Source organism: Silurus aristotelis (genome assembly GCF_946808225.1).
Source record: "Silurus aristotelis genome assembly, chromosome: 11".
Taxonomy (NCBI): domain Eukaryota; kingdom Metazoa; phylum Chordata; class Actinopteri; order Siluriformes; family Siluridae; genus Silurus; species Silurus aristotelis.
The window spans coordinates 10,602,907-10,620,725 of NC_139584.1; positions in this window are offsets into that span (position 1 = coordinate 10,602,907).

The following is a 17,819-nucleotide window of genomic DNA, read 5'->3' on the forward strand; positions in this document are numbered from 1 at the left end:
TATGTAAATATATATATATATATATAATCTAAGGATTATAATATTATTAAATATATTTAGAGTGTAAATGTAAATATATATATATATATATATATATATATATATATATATATATATATATATATATATATATATATATATATATATATATACAGTTTTGTTTTTGTTTTGTTTTTTTGCTCTCTTTGCATGATGTTGATAATGTAGTTATGTTTAACTGTGTCCTTAATTTTTTTCTTAATTAAATGCACTGCATATGCACTGTCATCCATATGAGAAAATCTAACAGTTGAAAGTCATAGATTTCAAAATGTCTTCCTGTTTTCCTGCGTTTTGTAATTTAATTTTAATACAGACACACACACACACACACACACACACACACACACACACACACACACACACACACACACACACACACACACACACACACACATTCTTGCTAAGCCCACTATAGTCTTCAGAGGGAAAGAAAGAAAAAAAAAAAGGTGGCCTCCTTTTCTTATTCACTAGACTTGCTTGCTGAGCTGGTTGTTTTGAGATTGTGCTTCCTAATCACTTTGTGTGCATGGTGGAGCATGCTGTACGGTACACTTTGCTGAGGGAATAATGAACTCTTTGTTCCGTTGCTGCATCCTGAGGGGCGCTTCTGTCTTCCTCCACTTTCTTTTTCACTCATTATTCCCAGAAGTATGTGTATTTGTATTGTTGTGATGTGGGTCAAATAAGACCATTATTGAGAGCATTGTTACATCACTATAACCTCCACCTAATGTGAGAGCTCTACTAGGCAGGAAGTAAGCACTCAGTTCTGAAAGTTGTTGTGTTGGAAGCAAGAAAAATGGGCATATATAACAATCTAAGTGGTCAGATTATGGTAGCTGATCTTAACATCTCCATAACGCCAGGCCTTCTAGGGTGTTCTTGGTAAGAAGTGGTCAGTATCACAAATGTGGCCTAAGTAAGGACATCTGGTGAACTTACAAGAGTCATAGGCACCCAAGGCAAACTGACACCAGTGGAGATTGAAAGCTAGCCTATCTTTTCTGATCCCACAGAAGAGTTACTGTAGCACAAATTGCTGAAAAGGTTGCGTACCCCTGTTTAGCAATAAGCAATAAGGATGTAAACATCAGAACTGCCACATATGATGAGTCATATTTTCTTTTAAAATATGTGGACAGCCAGGTGTGTTTCTATGTGCTAGTTCCCTGGGAAGAGATGCTGTCAGGTTGTACTAGTTGAAGAAGCCAAGCCAGTAGAGACTGTATGATGCTCTGGGCAATGTCATGCTGGAAAACTTTGAGTCCTGGCAGTCATGTGGATGTTACTTTGATACGTAGCACCTACCTAAACATTGTTGCTTCTCAAGTAGTCATAGCAGCAATATTCCCACTGGCAGTGGACCCTTTCAGCAGAATTATGTGCCATGCCACACTGAAAATATTGTTCAAGACTGGTTTGAAGAACATAACATAGAGTTTGAGATGCTTATACAGCCTACAAATTCTGTAAATCTCGATTGGATCGAGCATCTATGGGATGTGCTGAACAAACAAATCCAATCCATAGAGGCCCCACCTCAACTTACAGTACTTTCTGAGGTCTTGAGGAGTCTAGGCCTTTGGCAGCTTAGAGCCATGGCAAATCTTGGGGGGAACAACATTTCCCTCAAAGAAAAGAATATCTAATTATTTTGAATTTTTTGGGACATTTGGCAGGTCATTACAAGAGAAATGACTTGTAGAAGCACCCTTGTATGTATGCATGTATGTATGTATGTATGTATGTATTTATGTATGTATGTATGTATGTATGTATGTATGTATGTATATGCATGTGTGTATGTATGTATGTATGTATGTATGTATGCATGTATGTATGTATGTGTATGAAAAAGAAAGAAGCAATGAACTTTTCATTGCCACTTTTCTATGCTTTTACATTACTTCAGGTTAAGACTTCTAATTAATTATGGGAATTATACACGTCCCTTTCCTTGCTTCTTTCTCTCTGTCTCACTCTGTCATGCTTCACACTACTCCCACTACACTCTCTAGAGCAGCCACTGAGATTTAATTAGCTTAATTAAACACTGTAATATAGTTTGAGTTAATGAGCAGAGAAAATTGTTTAGTGATGTAAACTAAGTCCAAACAGTCATACAATCATGCAGTGCAGTAATGCATTTCTAATGAAACAGTTGTGTAATATGTGCAACCACAACAACAACAACATCAAAAAAAGACACTTTTGTGGAATGAATTAATATTTGTTCATCGTGATGATGTGTACGTGGTAATTTGAATATCTACACAACACAAACAACATAAAATCATCATCATGTAAACAGTTATTAGATGAGTTACCTTACTACAAAAAAACATGGAAAAACAAGACTGTAAAGCAAAACAACGCTTTCACAAAATGTATTCTGGTGCCACACAATTTGTAATTTCCCCTTTTTTCTTTAGTCAGGACCATCAAATCCAGGCATTGCTATACTGCAAGTGGCTTCCAAATCAATAATTTAAATTGTTGATTACATTATCGGATTGAATTAAAAAGCAATGTGCCATCAACTGAATTCAGCATGTTCTTACAGCATAGCACTGAGGTTGTACTAAATACTGTGGAGTTCAGCACACACTTTCAATTTCGCTGGAATATTCCAGAGAGCTAGGAGTTGATGAATATTCTCTTTTATCATCCTCTCTGGGTTCTCTACAGGATTTTGCCATCCTTTGAGCAAGCATGATACTAACGAGCAGAGAGGCTGATATCAAAGCAGAGGTTTGACCTCTCTCATTTCTCCTATTTTAACCTCAACCTCTTGAGCAACTTAAGAAAATTTGAGATTTAAATATGGTGCATTATGGCAAGTGGCCTCTGGTGAATAATGATTGTGGGTAAAAGAAAAAACCCTTGTCCTTTGTCTCATTCTATTCTATTCTATTCTATTCTATTCTATTCTATTCTATTCTATTCTATTCTATTCTATTCTATTCTATTCTATTCTGAGGATACCTGCTCTATAAAAGAGAACTTTAGTGCATTTAATGTATCAAGCTTGCTTAATGTTGTAAACTGATTTTTACCGTTGCTAAAATGTGGACATTTTTTCCTGTATTGAAACTTAATTTCAAAATTATAATCATGCACAAATCAAACCAACCTTTCTTTTAGGTAAACTGTACTTGCCCAGGTAGTGTGTAATGCTAGAATTTTACCTGAGGTACCAACATATGCGATTAAAGTATTAACTCCAGACTCAGCTAATCTGTATAATTTGTCGTTTCAGAGATACTTTGTAGAAGGAAGTATTCATTGTTATTCACTACACTATTCTACTGCACAATACTAACTTTTTGTTACCTGGTCTCCTAACTTAACAACATCGCCTGTGTGGAATTCCACCTACCTACTCTGAGTCACATATCAGGGCCTACGCTCCATCCTGCTCACTATGACTTTTTTTTGTCACTGTCACAAGGCATAAAACTAGGCATATGACTCAATGACAAAGCAAACCATTACTCCATTATGACACACACCATATGGAAAATACATATTGGGACATCCATATGTGGTTCTTCCCCAGACATTTACCACTATAATGGAGGCACATAACTTTATAGACTGAATTTAGATGTGGTAGAATCAAATTTCCCCTTTATTTGTACTACGTGACTCATACCTTTTCTGGCATGACAATGTTTCTGTTCATAAAGAAAGCTCTAAGAGGATATGATTTACATGAATTGGGGTGGAAGATCTTGAGTGGTCGGCTATAGAGCTCTGATCTCAAACTTACCGAACATCTTTGGGATTAATTGGAATGCAGACTTCACCCCAATACTACTCATTCTAAATCATGCCTGACTTTACTACACCCAAGGACAATTCCTTAATCTATTGGAACATCTTTCTAAAACAATTGAGGTTATTATCAACAGTAAATGGGACTATATGTTGAATGGGATGTTCAAAAAGCACATATACTATAAATCGTTTGCATATATGTAGTGTACTTGATTTAATCAGCTACGGTTAGGCAAAGTATCCAATAATATGGCAGCATAACCCATGGTGTCCATTTTCAGCAAGCAAAAAATATCCAATGTAGGTGTAAGCCAGGTTTATATAACGTTGGCAAGACTGGGTACATCAGACAGGTGGCACAGGTGAAATCAGGACAATACATGATATGAAGCTAACAGAAAAATATATATATATATATATAAAAAAAAAAAAATACAGGAAAAACAAACAAGACATGTAATGTAAAACAGATGCAAATGCAGACATTGTATTTACAGTGCGAATCTACAAAAAAAAACTGAGATAAAAATCTAAGAAATCAAAACACATTGCAACAAAAAAAACCCCTAACCTGAGCATGCAGACAAGGACTGTGGATAACAACAACAACTATAGGGAGGTGCATAGAGAGAATATATGCAAGTGTCCATAATCCAGGCACCACACTTAAGCAATACATGTACATGTTTGAGCTAATGCTTACTTACTCATTTAGAATAAGCCTAATTATGCACTACATTTAAGACCTACACTCCTGTGGGTTGGGTATTTAAGAAAGTGCAGATCTCATGGGATTTTCATGTACAACCCAAAAATCTACACAAATACATGAAACAACTAGTAAGGAGTGCTTAAATATTTAATGAGAAAGATCAGAAAAAAATGGCAAATTGGTTTACATTTACATCAAGCTAAGTTAATCAAATGTTATGCAGAAAAGCAATCCAACTGATTTTATGTGCAGCATGAGCAGAAGACCACATCAGAAATCAGTGATAAAGTCCAAGTTAATTCACAAATATGTTTCATAGCCCAAGTCATAAAATTCTACCTTGAGTGCTAGTCAGTGACTGTTGCAGCCACCTTCATTATCACATCAAGTGAACTTTCTTGAACTTGTAATGTTTTTTTTGTCCGCAGGACTAGATATAGGGAAGCCTAGATGCTGCCTTAGGCTAAGATTTACACATAGATTCAACCTTCAACCTTATGACTTGGGGATGATTTTTTCCCGATTGAACAGAATTCATTTCAGAACATACACTAAGGTTATTGCCCAAAGCAAGATAAAAAAAAAAAAAAAAAAGAATTATGCGAAACAACTATTGGATAATATGTGTTTTCATTTTAAAAAAATATGGTTATAAAGGAAATTAGGGAGTTTCTTAGCTAATACTCTTGCTGTTTGGTAGGTCAGATAAAGCTTCATATAAATATAATTGCAAATGTATTTTTAATTTATCACCAATGACTTTAGCTGCCTGGTAGAGTGACAAAGCCAATCTGATAAATGTTAGTTTTAGCTATGTTAACATTCAAACATCAAGTCAAGAAGTCAAGAAGCTTTTATTGTCATTTCAACCATATATAGCTGATGCAGTACACAGTGAAATGAAACAACGTTCCTCCTGAACCCAGGTGCTAAATAGAACAACATAAAACAAACAGTACAGAACAGAAGAACACAGGGCCGAGAAATAAGATCCTCGCCACATAAAGTGCATGTGTGCAGCTGGTGCAAACAGTGCAAAAGACAACACAAGACAGTGCAAGACAACACAGGACAGTGCAGGACAATACACAATACACAAAATATAAAATTAAAAATGGAAATAGCTCCGCCAGTAAAACCTGTCGTAACAGAATAAGGTGCAGTGTAAACAGAAAGATGTAAACAGAATTTGTGCAATTCAGCAGTAGCAGCAATCAAAAATAGAGTTAACAGTAACCAAAGGATTTGGACAGAATATTGTGCAAAAGAACAAGTCCCGGAATCAGCAACAGACGGCATGTAAACATTTTGCGATAGTGAAAAATGTGATTGGTGTTGAAACCTGGGTGAACGAAGTGTATGATGGGTGTTGAGTCCGGTTTGTGCGGATCAGTCACACAGTTGTGTGTAAGTGTGTGTGTGTGTGTGTGTGTGAGAGAGAGTTCAGTTCAGTTCTTTGTTGAGGAGCCTGATGGCTTGCGGGAAAAGACTGTTGCACAGTCTGGATGTGGCGGCCCGAATGCTTCGGAACCGTTTCCCTGATGGTAGGAGTGCGAAAAGTGTGTGTGACGGGTGTGTGTGATCATCCACAATGCTGTGTGCTTTGCGGATGCAGCGTGTAGTGTAGTAGTGTCAACATAGTAGTGTCAAAAGCGGTGAATCACTTGCTCACAACTAATAATTCAATCATGCCTTATCAAACATATATTTGTGTATATTAGCCTATGTTTTTCTGTTTTGGCTAAATTTTCTTATTTATAATCTTTGTGGTGTGAAGGAAAAAATGTTTAAAACAGATGCATGAACATAGCTAGTAACTAATGTGTCATGCATGTATGTGCTACTGTATATCTGTGAGTGTTAACAGAATGTGAGCATAAGCTACAGATAATTTATTTGTGCCTCTTTCTTTTATGCTACAAGTTTTAGTTTCGACTTTGTTGATGGAACAAACACATGCACTGTATTAAATATGACCTATAAAGAGACATCTGACTTATAAGGAAATGTCAGGCATACTAAAGTAATTTCACATTAGGCATCACGATAATCACGTAATCAGGAATATTGAGTTAGTAAAGCATTTTAATAGAAAATAACTTTCTCTTGTCGCACTTATCCATTTTTTCTAGACCTCGCCTGTATATGGTCATGACCTCACACCTCAAACACTCAATCCTTTTGTGACCTTTAGCATAGCCTGTAAGATGCCCAGTGCGATCTTTCCACAGACAGATATATATTGATCACTAAAAGACATAAAAGACAGAGATTGAGTATTTGTATTTTAGAGGAGGCGGAGCATATGTAAAAACTTAAACCAGCAATCAGTGACTAACATACCAACCAATAGGTAGTTACTTTACAGTAAAATGACTTGGCAAAATACACAAACCCCATTCTTTCTGATTTTGTGTTCATGTGTGTTTGTACTTGTTTATGGTGTTTAGTGGCTTTTGTGAAAGTCCCTGGCAGAAATCCCAAATCATGCTCCCCTTTCGGCTTTAATAATAATCTCAGACTACTGGATACTTCTCTAATTACTGTGGTCATTTTCTAATTAGGAAGAAGCTCATTAAGTCTCTGTTGGAGGAGAGCTGAAAAGAATGATTACACACACTGTTTAGTGTTCCTTCACAACTAGTATGTTCTACTATAGACTCATAGAGAGAGCTAATGATCTGACATGGAGAAGAGTTTAAAAATGTGTTATATAGGAGTACTTCCTGTCTGGTACAAATGGAAGCCATATTACCCATGAAAAACAAATTTATCTGTTATCAATCTTTGGAAGCATTCTGTCTGCTAATTTGCACCCAGTCCAATTGGAAGAAACTCCATCATGCAGCAAGACAATGACCCAAAACACACAATATGGCAACAATTTATTGACATTAGCTCACTGGCTTGATGCAGTTATTGCAAGCTAGGGATATGTATAATAATGTATGTATTACTAAGGGATATGTATTAAGTGTTATTTACTTTGACAATATGTTCCAATACTTTTGAATGGGTGGTCAAGCTATTTACCATGTCTAGATGTGAACATCAAGCTGAAATTATATATCTAAAGTCTGATATTCATCTTTGTTCCCCGAATTCAAATGTTTTTTAATTTATAGCAAAAACTTGCCTTCTCCAATACTGTTTCCTCTTCTAATACATTAGAGTTTTCTTTTTAGATCTTCAGAACGAATTGTGTTAGAAATGCCAAAAGGTGAAAAAGAGAGCATTGGCATTTCGAAGCAACAAGAAAATGATTAAGAAAGAAAAGTAACATTGTTTTGATTATCAGGTGACAAATATCTGTCATAGCAGTACAGTTGTTCTTTGTTCTTTTATCACACAGGCATGGATGAGCATGAAAAGCTTCATCAGAATGTTGCTTGATCTCTCTTTCATAATCTACCTACAAAAAGGGTTAGATTTAGTTTTATATCCCTATGTTCCCTACTTTCTGTGATATTTTATATTTGTGTGTGTGTGTGTGTGTGTGTGTGTGTGTGTGTGTGTGTGTGTGTGTGTGTGTGTGTGTGTGTGTGTGTGTGTGTGAGTAAGAGACAGGGAGGATGAGATGGATGTAATCTGGAGGAGAATACTGAAAAGGTCAAACTGCTCTGTGGGATGATGTAGCCGCTGACTTTATTAGTAAACGCCATGTCTGAAGTTCATCAGTTCTTTCTCTTCCTCTATATGTCATTCTCCCATGGGGTCAAAGACGGACGAGGTACAGTACAATGAAATATAACTGCAGTAGTAGGATGTAGTGTTCATTTATATGCACATGTGGACAGAATCTCAGTACTGCTCCCTTATTTTCTGTAAAAATTGCTTTTGCAAAATGTGATTAAAATCTTTTAAGGTTTGGGTTTGCATTTTTGATTTGAAACATTTATTGACCATTTGATTGGATGTGAATTGTATAAGTAGATCATATACAGCTGTGTTTTTCATTTAAAATTTAATCTTGAAATTGTTCAAAACAAAGCTTATAAATGTTTAATGGATCATAAGGTTTTGCATAAACATTTATGTTTCTACTTTTTCAATTATATTTTATTGCATCTATACTTTAAAAAAAAAATTGGAAGACTGGAACACTGGAAGGAAGATAGACAGGCAAAAGTTCACCACTTTCGTTTTCACCCTGGCGTTTTCCTTTCCAGTACTCACGCCAGGGCTCACCCACACACTCCCGAATCGGAACGCGCTCCTTCGGCGTCCCGCCGTCTCACTCGCGGATCGGCGCGCGTTCTCCCTTTAGCGCCCTCCCGAGTTTCCTCGCGGTCCGGCACGCCTTTTCCCGCGTCCACTCGGGTTCACTCGCCGCCCGACACGTCTTTCACTGGCGCCCGTTCAGCAACGGGGACTTAGATGTTAATAAGATGTTAATAAGATTGTTATGTTAATAAGTTAATAAGATTCACATTTAAACTGTTTTAGAGAACTAGTTGATCATTGGTTGATTTGATGCCATTCACTCGCTTTCATTAGTGAAATTCAAGATTGACCTGCATAATTTATCAATTCAATAAATGTTTACCAAGTTTTTAAGTTAACCTTATTTTTAAGTTTAATAGAAATTTAAGCTTGACAGATTATGACAACTGGTTTAACCATTTTGCAATAAATGACTTATGCGATGAACTGATGCTGAGATGTTTTGTGGGTTAAAACTATTTAGGTGAAGCTTGTAAAATATATTTTGATCAACATGACATAAACAACTGATAATGTAGGAAACAGCAGGCAATTGTACACAATCATTTACATTAATGTATAAAAGCATTTACAATTTGATTAAAGCAACAAGAAATGTTTTATAATGTGCACAAGTAACTAAATAATGTGGACGTTGAATGAGAAGTTTTGAAAGTTTTTCCTCTGATCTGAGAAACGCTTCAAAGTAACAAAACAAAAAAAAAAAAAAAAAAAAAAATATATATATATATATATATATATATATATATATATATATATATATATATATATATATATATATATATATATATATATATATATACAGTGGAACTCGGTTATCTCGCCCTCGGTTACCTCGACAACCCTATTAAGTCGACGTTTTTGAAGTGGAACCGCCAAATTCTCGCTTTTTCTAAGCATTTTTTATCGGTTATGTCGTTTTTTATGTCGCCAAACCCTAATATCTCGAGCACAAAGGGGGAAGAAAAGAGCAGCCGGTGAGAGAGTGCCGGTGGGAAGACACGTACCAGGATACACATGAGCGATAACAACGACCGCCGTGAACCAACATATACCAACAATAACAGACAGTGAGAGTGTGGAAGTTTAAATAGGTGCTGGTGATGATGCTAAACGAGCACCATATGTGCGCGATTGAAGCCGGGAGCTTCAGAGAAAGCGGCCGAGAAAACACCTGACATGCTGAAGGGGTCCGAAGGGGGCGTGGCAGGTGGATTTCTGACAGATAAACATGTACTGTATGTATTTTTATAGCATGCCTTCATCAAACAAATCGCGGCAACGCTGTTGTGTAAAAAAAACCTTCAAAAACACGTGCATGCACATTCTCATTTATTAACGCACATCATGTACATAAAGAAATTTTAAGCACGTTAATATACTGCCGCCATTTTGATTTTCGTTTATCTCGATCATCGGTTACCTCGATGCTTTTTGGCGACCCCCTAGGACATCGACATAACCGGGTTCCACTGTATACTTCCACTGTCCTCTACATTTGTCTCTTTTAAACCAACTACCTGCATGTCTTTCACATCCATGAACCTCCTCTTTTTTTTCCACTCTCCATTACTTTGCACAGTTGACCCCAAGTACCTAAACTCATCCACCTTCACCACCCTCCCTCTTATTCACACATATGTACTCTGTCTTACTCCTACTGACTTTCATTCCCCTTCTCTCCAGCACATACCTCAACCTCTCCAGGCTCTTCTCCACTTGCTCCCTACTTTCACCACAAATCACAATATAATCCGCAAACATCATAGTCCATGGAGACTCCTGTCTCAGTCAACCTGTCCATTACAACTACAGACTCCTTGATTCATATATATGTAAAGATTCATGAGTATTGTTAAGAACAGTCACTTCATTTTCATTAAGTAAGTAATTAAGTAATTATTGTAAGTACTAAGTTCATAATGAACTACCAAGCCATTACTTAATTAATTTATTGATTATTAATTTACTGAATTAATTCCCACAATTCAATAGTAATTAATGATAATGAAGATGGAAATTATGTAGTACTATTCACTTGTTCATGCTTAGAGCTATTACAAAGTATTGTTTTCATGTTATTTCTTTTTTGTAGTTACTAATGCTAGAAAACTTTTAAGATTCCAGTACAGATCCACTTTTGATATCTTGTGAGTGATTTTGTGTTTTTTTATTCAATGTAATGGCTAATTAGCACTCTAATGATTTTTTTTTTATTTTTTTAGACTGATATTTGCTGTATTATGTCAAGTCAAGTCAAGTTTATTTCTATAGCGCTTTTCACAACAGACATTGTCTCAGAGCAGCTTTACAGAAATCAACAGTCAAGGTGAATGGTGTGCATTTATCCCTGATGAGCAAGCCGTGGCGATTAATAGCAGTGTAACACAATACAACTGCCTATAATCAGGCCTTGAGATGGGTGTGTCTTAACTGTCATTTTTTTTTACCCCTGGAAATACTGAAAGATTCTTTTTTATTTGTATTTCATAAAATATAATCAAATATGAATTGTGTTTTTATCCAGTTCAGCCCAAATAATGTATTATATTTTAGAAATGTATATAACATAACACAGCATCAAATGACACAACATGACATAAAACAGCAGAACATGATTTATCATGAGATAACACAACACAAACAAATTTAACAATATAACACAACATACAATATGACATTCCATATAACATTAGATGACATGACATTACAACATAACAAGCCATGATTCGATGTAACATAGAATAACACAACATAAAATGTAACATAAAATAACACAACACATACATAACATAAAATGCCATGCCATGCCATGACTAGACATAACATAACATAACATAACATAACATAACATAACATAACATAACATAGCATAGCATAGCATAGCATAGCATAGCATAACATAACATAACATAACATAACATAGCATAGCATAACATAACATAGCATAGCATAACATAACATTACATAACATAACATAGCATAGCATAACACAACATAACATAACATAACATAACATAGCATAGCATAACATAGCATAGCATAACATAACATTACATAACATAACATAGCATAGCATATCATAACACAACATAACATAACATAACATAGCATAGCATAACACAACATAACATAACACAACATAACATAACATAACATAACATAACATAACATAACATAACATAGCATAGCATAGCATAACACAACACAACATAACATAACATAACATAACATAGCATAGCATAACATAACATAACATAACATAACATAGCATAACACAACATAACATAACATAGCATAGCATAGCATAACACAACATAACATAACATAACATAACATAACATAGCATAGCATAGCATAACATAACATTACATAACATAACATAACATAACATAGCATAGCATAGCATAGCATAACGTAACGTAACGTAACATAACATAACATAACATAACATAACATAACATAACATAACATAACATAACATAACAGAACATAACATAACATAGCATAGCATAACATAACATATTTTAACCCGAAATACAACATGACACAACATAGCATAAAATATCATAAGACTTCACAACATAATATAACATGACACAACATACAGTAATATAACACAACAACCTACTATATTGAAAAGCACTGCCTTTTTTAGCTAAGTCAATTTCGTGTATTCAGGTGTGTCAAGGTACAAAATTATATGGCATTGGTTCATCAAAATCTGACACTTCAGAGTCAGGTGTCAGGTTGAGAGCAGTAAAGAGCACAGGCTGGCACTAAGCTTGCGATAGGGTCAGAAGAAGTTTTCACTTTTACTCTTAAGAAATGTTCTTGAAGGTACAAAGAGACTTGACACCCAGTCATACTGCCCTGAAAGGTCCTTCAGAGCAAGAGATGAAATTAAACCCATCTCTCTTGGCTCTTCTTTTTCTCACCTTTTCCAGATGCCCTTCCTCTTTCATACTATCTTTTTTTTTCTCATCACCAATCTCCAATTACCTCTCAATTTCATATACCACTTGTGGAATTTATCTGAGCTCTCTGAATGAGAAGATTGCACTCGAAGGAAAGGAGCACGAAATGAAAGAAAGCAAGATCAACGGATCAATAGCTATGTGAGTGAACTCCATGCTTGATTGATACCTGTTTTGTTTTTGAGCTCTTAGTTAATTGAGCTCTTAGTTAAGCCCTTCTTTTTTTAAAGCTCAAATTTTTTTTATGTTTGCACGTTTACAAATAATGTAGAAACACAGTGGAACATGATGGTAGATATAAACGGCATAATCAGCTTCTAAAATAAAAGATCTTCTAGATCTTCGTTCTAAAAATGTTTACTGCTCAGGAATACAAACATGCTATAATCCCATGCTAAATGGATAACGTCAACATATACTGCTGTTGTAGTAAGTGATCTGCTGTAACTAATAGTGGAAGAAACATCCCTCATTTAATTAAGAAAAAGTTTAAATATTACTCAAAATTAAATGCACTATTATTATATTTCAAGTTAAGTAAAAATATTAAAGAATTTGCTTTTGAATGGACTCAAGTATTAAAATTAAAAGTATTGATCTATTAGATATATATTTAAGTAATTTATGCAATTAAGGGTTGCATTTTCCTGCACATAAACCTTTATGAAGGAGAATATTTATATTGTTAGAGGTATAAAGGAAGGCTACCCTTATTTGCCAAAACAGAGGGACTACGCATGTGGTCAATTAGCACAATTCTACAGTCAGTAGAAAATAAGATGATATGCATTAAAATGCATGTGCAAGGCAGAAGGCAACAAAAAGTTGGATGTGACAGCGATGTAAACATGACTAGAACAGAGACATTCCTGATTACCTGATCATCCTCATCATCTTTTCTTTGCTTGTGTTCTACAGTATATGGTGGATTTTTAGCCTGGATGAATTCATAGGTAACACAATAAAAATTTTTTTTGTATTAATATATTCATTAAGGCTGTCAAATTGGAAATTCATTTTAACATTACTGGTTTTATTAAAGCACGATTAATGCAGCCTGCATTTCTGTTTGACCATTTTTATTTAAAAAATCTAAATTAATTAATGTAAAAGAGGCAAAATTAAAACCTTCTTCACAACACACGATTATTCACATTCTTTCCTTACTCGAATATAATAAATAAATAAACCCCACCGAAATTTTTTTTTAAATCAGTAAACATTTGTTTTAACCCCGTGAAGCCTGACATATGAAATTTTTAGCCTGACATATTATTTTTTTAGTAAATTGAAGTTTTTATCCCCATAAAACTTTAAACAAAATAAAAAACCCCAATTGATTATGATTTACAAATGAGATTCTTTCCCTAACTGCTCTAAGTCACTTGAATTGACATCCTTAAACATGCCGATGACAATTTCAACACTATATATTGTTTGACATCTGAAAATACATACAAAAAAATAATGTTTGTGTATTCTGAATTGTTTCTCTAAATTGGTAAATATAACATAGATTATGATAAATATTTATTTGTTTGACTGAACAGACAAATATAAGCAAGCTACATTAGATTGGATGTATAAAAATCACATAAATATTTTATTTTCACTAGTAATGAATCAGTTGAAAAATATTTCAAAGATGATCATTTAGTTTTTAATTAGTTTAATAAATAATAAAAACATTCTTTATTTGTATTGTATTTTGTATTTGACATTGTGGCAGGAATAATGCAGATTGCATCATGAAATGCAATACATTAATGACTAAGCTAAATTACCTTATATACCTTCTGTATCATATTTGATACACATATTTTCAACACGATTTTACTATAACATTCTTTAAAAAATATAAATGACTTATTAGTGCATATTAAAAGTACATAGACAGAAGACAAGCCTCAGATTGTAATCAACAGGTTTTTGAGGAAAGTATTGTTGATGCAGATGGAGCAGAGGTCTCAAAAACGAATGTATCTTATATGATACATTTTTCGTTAAAGGGTTAAATGAAGTCTCTCTTAAATGAAATCTCCATATTTCCAAAACAAACTTAAATTTCTCTGACTTTTTTGATCATACAGATAAGAGAAATACATCATTTGAATCTGTAAATTACAACAAAATGCTCTGCTTTTGTAAAATAAAGCAAACAGGGAGCTTTCTCTCTGTCTCATCTCTTCACAATTAAAACATCCTAAATCTCAGTGAATCTTTGCCTCACAGACATTATAATATATGTATAAAAAGCTCGAAAAGTCTACTTTAAATAAAGCAATACACATTGAATACAAATATTCTTTGATTAAGTAAGCATTATAAAAGTTATAAGAGGTACAGTTTCTCCGGTATCACCTCATTTGGAACATCATCATTTCTTTAAAACGTTTACAAGAATATTTTGTGTTCATGCTCTAGGTTGAGTTTGGTTTCATGAATACTAAACATACATTTGCGTAAAGCATCAATATTTGTCCATGCCCATGTTGATTTGAAATGATGAAAATTGGAAATTATTCATTTAAGGTACATTTAGAACAGATAACAATGTGCGATTAAGTTGCGATTGTTCGTAAGTTAACCCATGACAGTCATGCGATTAATCATGATTAAATATAATCAATTGACAGCCTTAATATTTGATACGTGACGTCCAGTTGCCTGTGTGACACTTAAACAGGTAGTAGTAATGGCTACTTTTTACTTAAAGACATGTCAGAGCCTAAACTTCCTTACTTTAACTTGAGTGAAAAAGTATAGTCCGTACTTCAACTTTTACCGAGTATTTTAAAACATGAGTATCTGTACTTCTACTTAAGTTAAGGATGTGTGTACTTTTGCCACCTCTGGACTTCATCAAGGTAAGAAAGTTATCTGGCATGGCAGTGTTTTGCTCATGCTACAGCTAAATACAGATTTTAAATGTATCTAACAGTTTGGTTGATTAAGAATTCGTCTCTAGGTTACATATGTAACCTTAGTTCTCGAAGGGAATAAGACGCTGCGTCACAACGCTTTGGGAATGCTTTCGCGCCAATGAAATCTGGTGCCTGCCGAGCGACCCCATGGGAGCGATGAGAAAGATACCGCTGGAACACCACTGACTGCTTCTTGGCCTCCTGGAACTTTTTCGATGATCGCACCTATGGCATCGCTGAACAAACCAGGAAGGGCCATCGGGGCGTTCAGCAGGAAAGCCTTGTCCCTTTCGGGAATATCCGACAGGTTGAGCCACAGATTACTTATTGTGGCTACTAAGGCTGACATGGACCGACCCACGGCGTTAGCCGTTTCCTTGGTGGCCTTAAGGGCTAGGTCGTCAGCACGATGCAGCTCCTTAATATCATTAGCCCCAGAGCTGAATCCCTCGTCCATCTCCAGCAGCAGGTTAGCCTGGTATGCCTGCAAAACACCCGTCATGTGGAGGCAACCCGCAGCCTGACCCACTGCTGCATAAGCCTAACCCTGCCCACTAGAACCGAAGTGGCTCACAACAGTTTAGTGGAATTTAATTAATTTGCTGGTCTGTGGCGGAGCAAGCCCAACGCTTTAATACATCCGCTGGGTCCATCTTTTGTCCAGATTATTCTGACAGGAATCACGGAACACGGTGCACAGACAGATTATTCTGTCAGATCTGTCAGAAAAGCAGGGGACACGATGCAAGGCCAGAATATTCTGTAAGAAACTCTTGGGACACGATGCACAGCTAGATTATTCTGTTAGAAATCTAGGTGAGGACCCAAATGCAGGATTCACACAGGGGTACAGAGAAAACAGGCTTTAATCGGAAACAAGCAAAAACAAAGTCCAAAAACAATCCAGGGTCAAAAACACAGGCAAACAGGGTGATGCAGGGAGAAACAAAAGCAAAACCAAAAAAACAGTCCAAGATTCAGAGAGCTGGCATACAGAACCATGAAGGGCAGAGCAGAAACACAAACCAAAAACCATCCAGAGTTCAAAACCAAAACAGAGACAAACGGGGTCAGGAACAGGAGCCAGAGCAGGAACAGGAACGGGTATCCAGAGCAGACAGAGTGGCACGAATAATCTCAGGGGCTAGGAAACCTCTAAAATAATCTAGCCCCGAGCTAAAGTCTCGGGTGTCCTTAAATACCGGGAGGCGAGGGAAAAACAGCAAGATGGCCGCTGACCCGGAAGTGCACGCCGCGGAACCAGATGTGTACACCGCAAAACGTTAAGAGCACGCTGTGTGCCCAGAAGATCCTGACACAAACGACACATTGGCTGTGTGTATACCCCCCAAAATGAAGCAGGGGCAAGGAGGAACCCACAGATGGAAATTCTGCTTGGTTTTACCACTCATGCCTGGACAGATTCACACACAAAGCGCTTACCTGAACAAACAGAAGCTAGCGTCGGCTCCACTGCATGCACATTTTGTAGCTTCCTGGTCTTACCCTTGGCCGGATTTCCCACGTTATTCAATGTAAGCAATGCTGAAGCATTCCCAAAAGGTAACTCCAAATTCTCACCTTGTCCAGAAACATATTAAGTGCATACAATCTTAGTCACACAAAAAAATGTCACATAACCTGCGTGCTATTCTCTTCATTGTCTGTTTGTGCTGTCTATACTCATGCATCACTCAATCCTTTTTTGCCATTTGAGGTTTTATAATTGGGCAGTTACAATTAGAAGATGGAATGTTCTAGAAAGTATCCATAGTATATGGGAGCTTTGTGGGCATTGGTGGGTTGTGGAATCAAGAAATATGCCAATTATGTCAGTGTTTCTCTAGCACAATAATGAAACTCCTGCTTTGTTAGCTAGTTCAGATCAATTCAAGTCATTGCGGACCCCATTAAGCATGACATCATGTCAAGAAACGAACAGAAAAAAACACAGTACTTTCTGTTTATTTATGTGCCTTGCTTTAGGCTAAAGGAAAAAAAGGAAAGATTTGGGTCACACATTTAAGTGAGAATATATACTGTGAACATTTGAATGCTGCAGCCAGGCCATAATTAATAAGAAAATGCTGTAGTCATCCAACACTCCTTCGAGCACCTCAGCTACTGTACATGTGAAATATGTAGTCCCTCTACCCCACC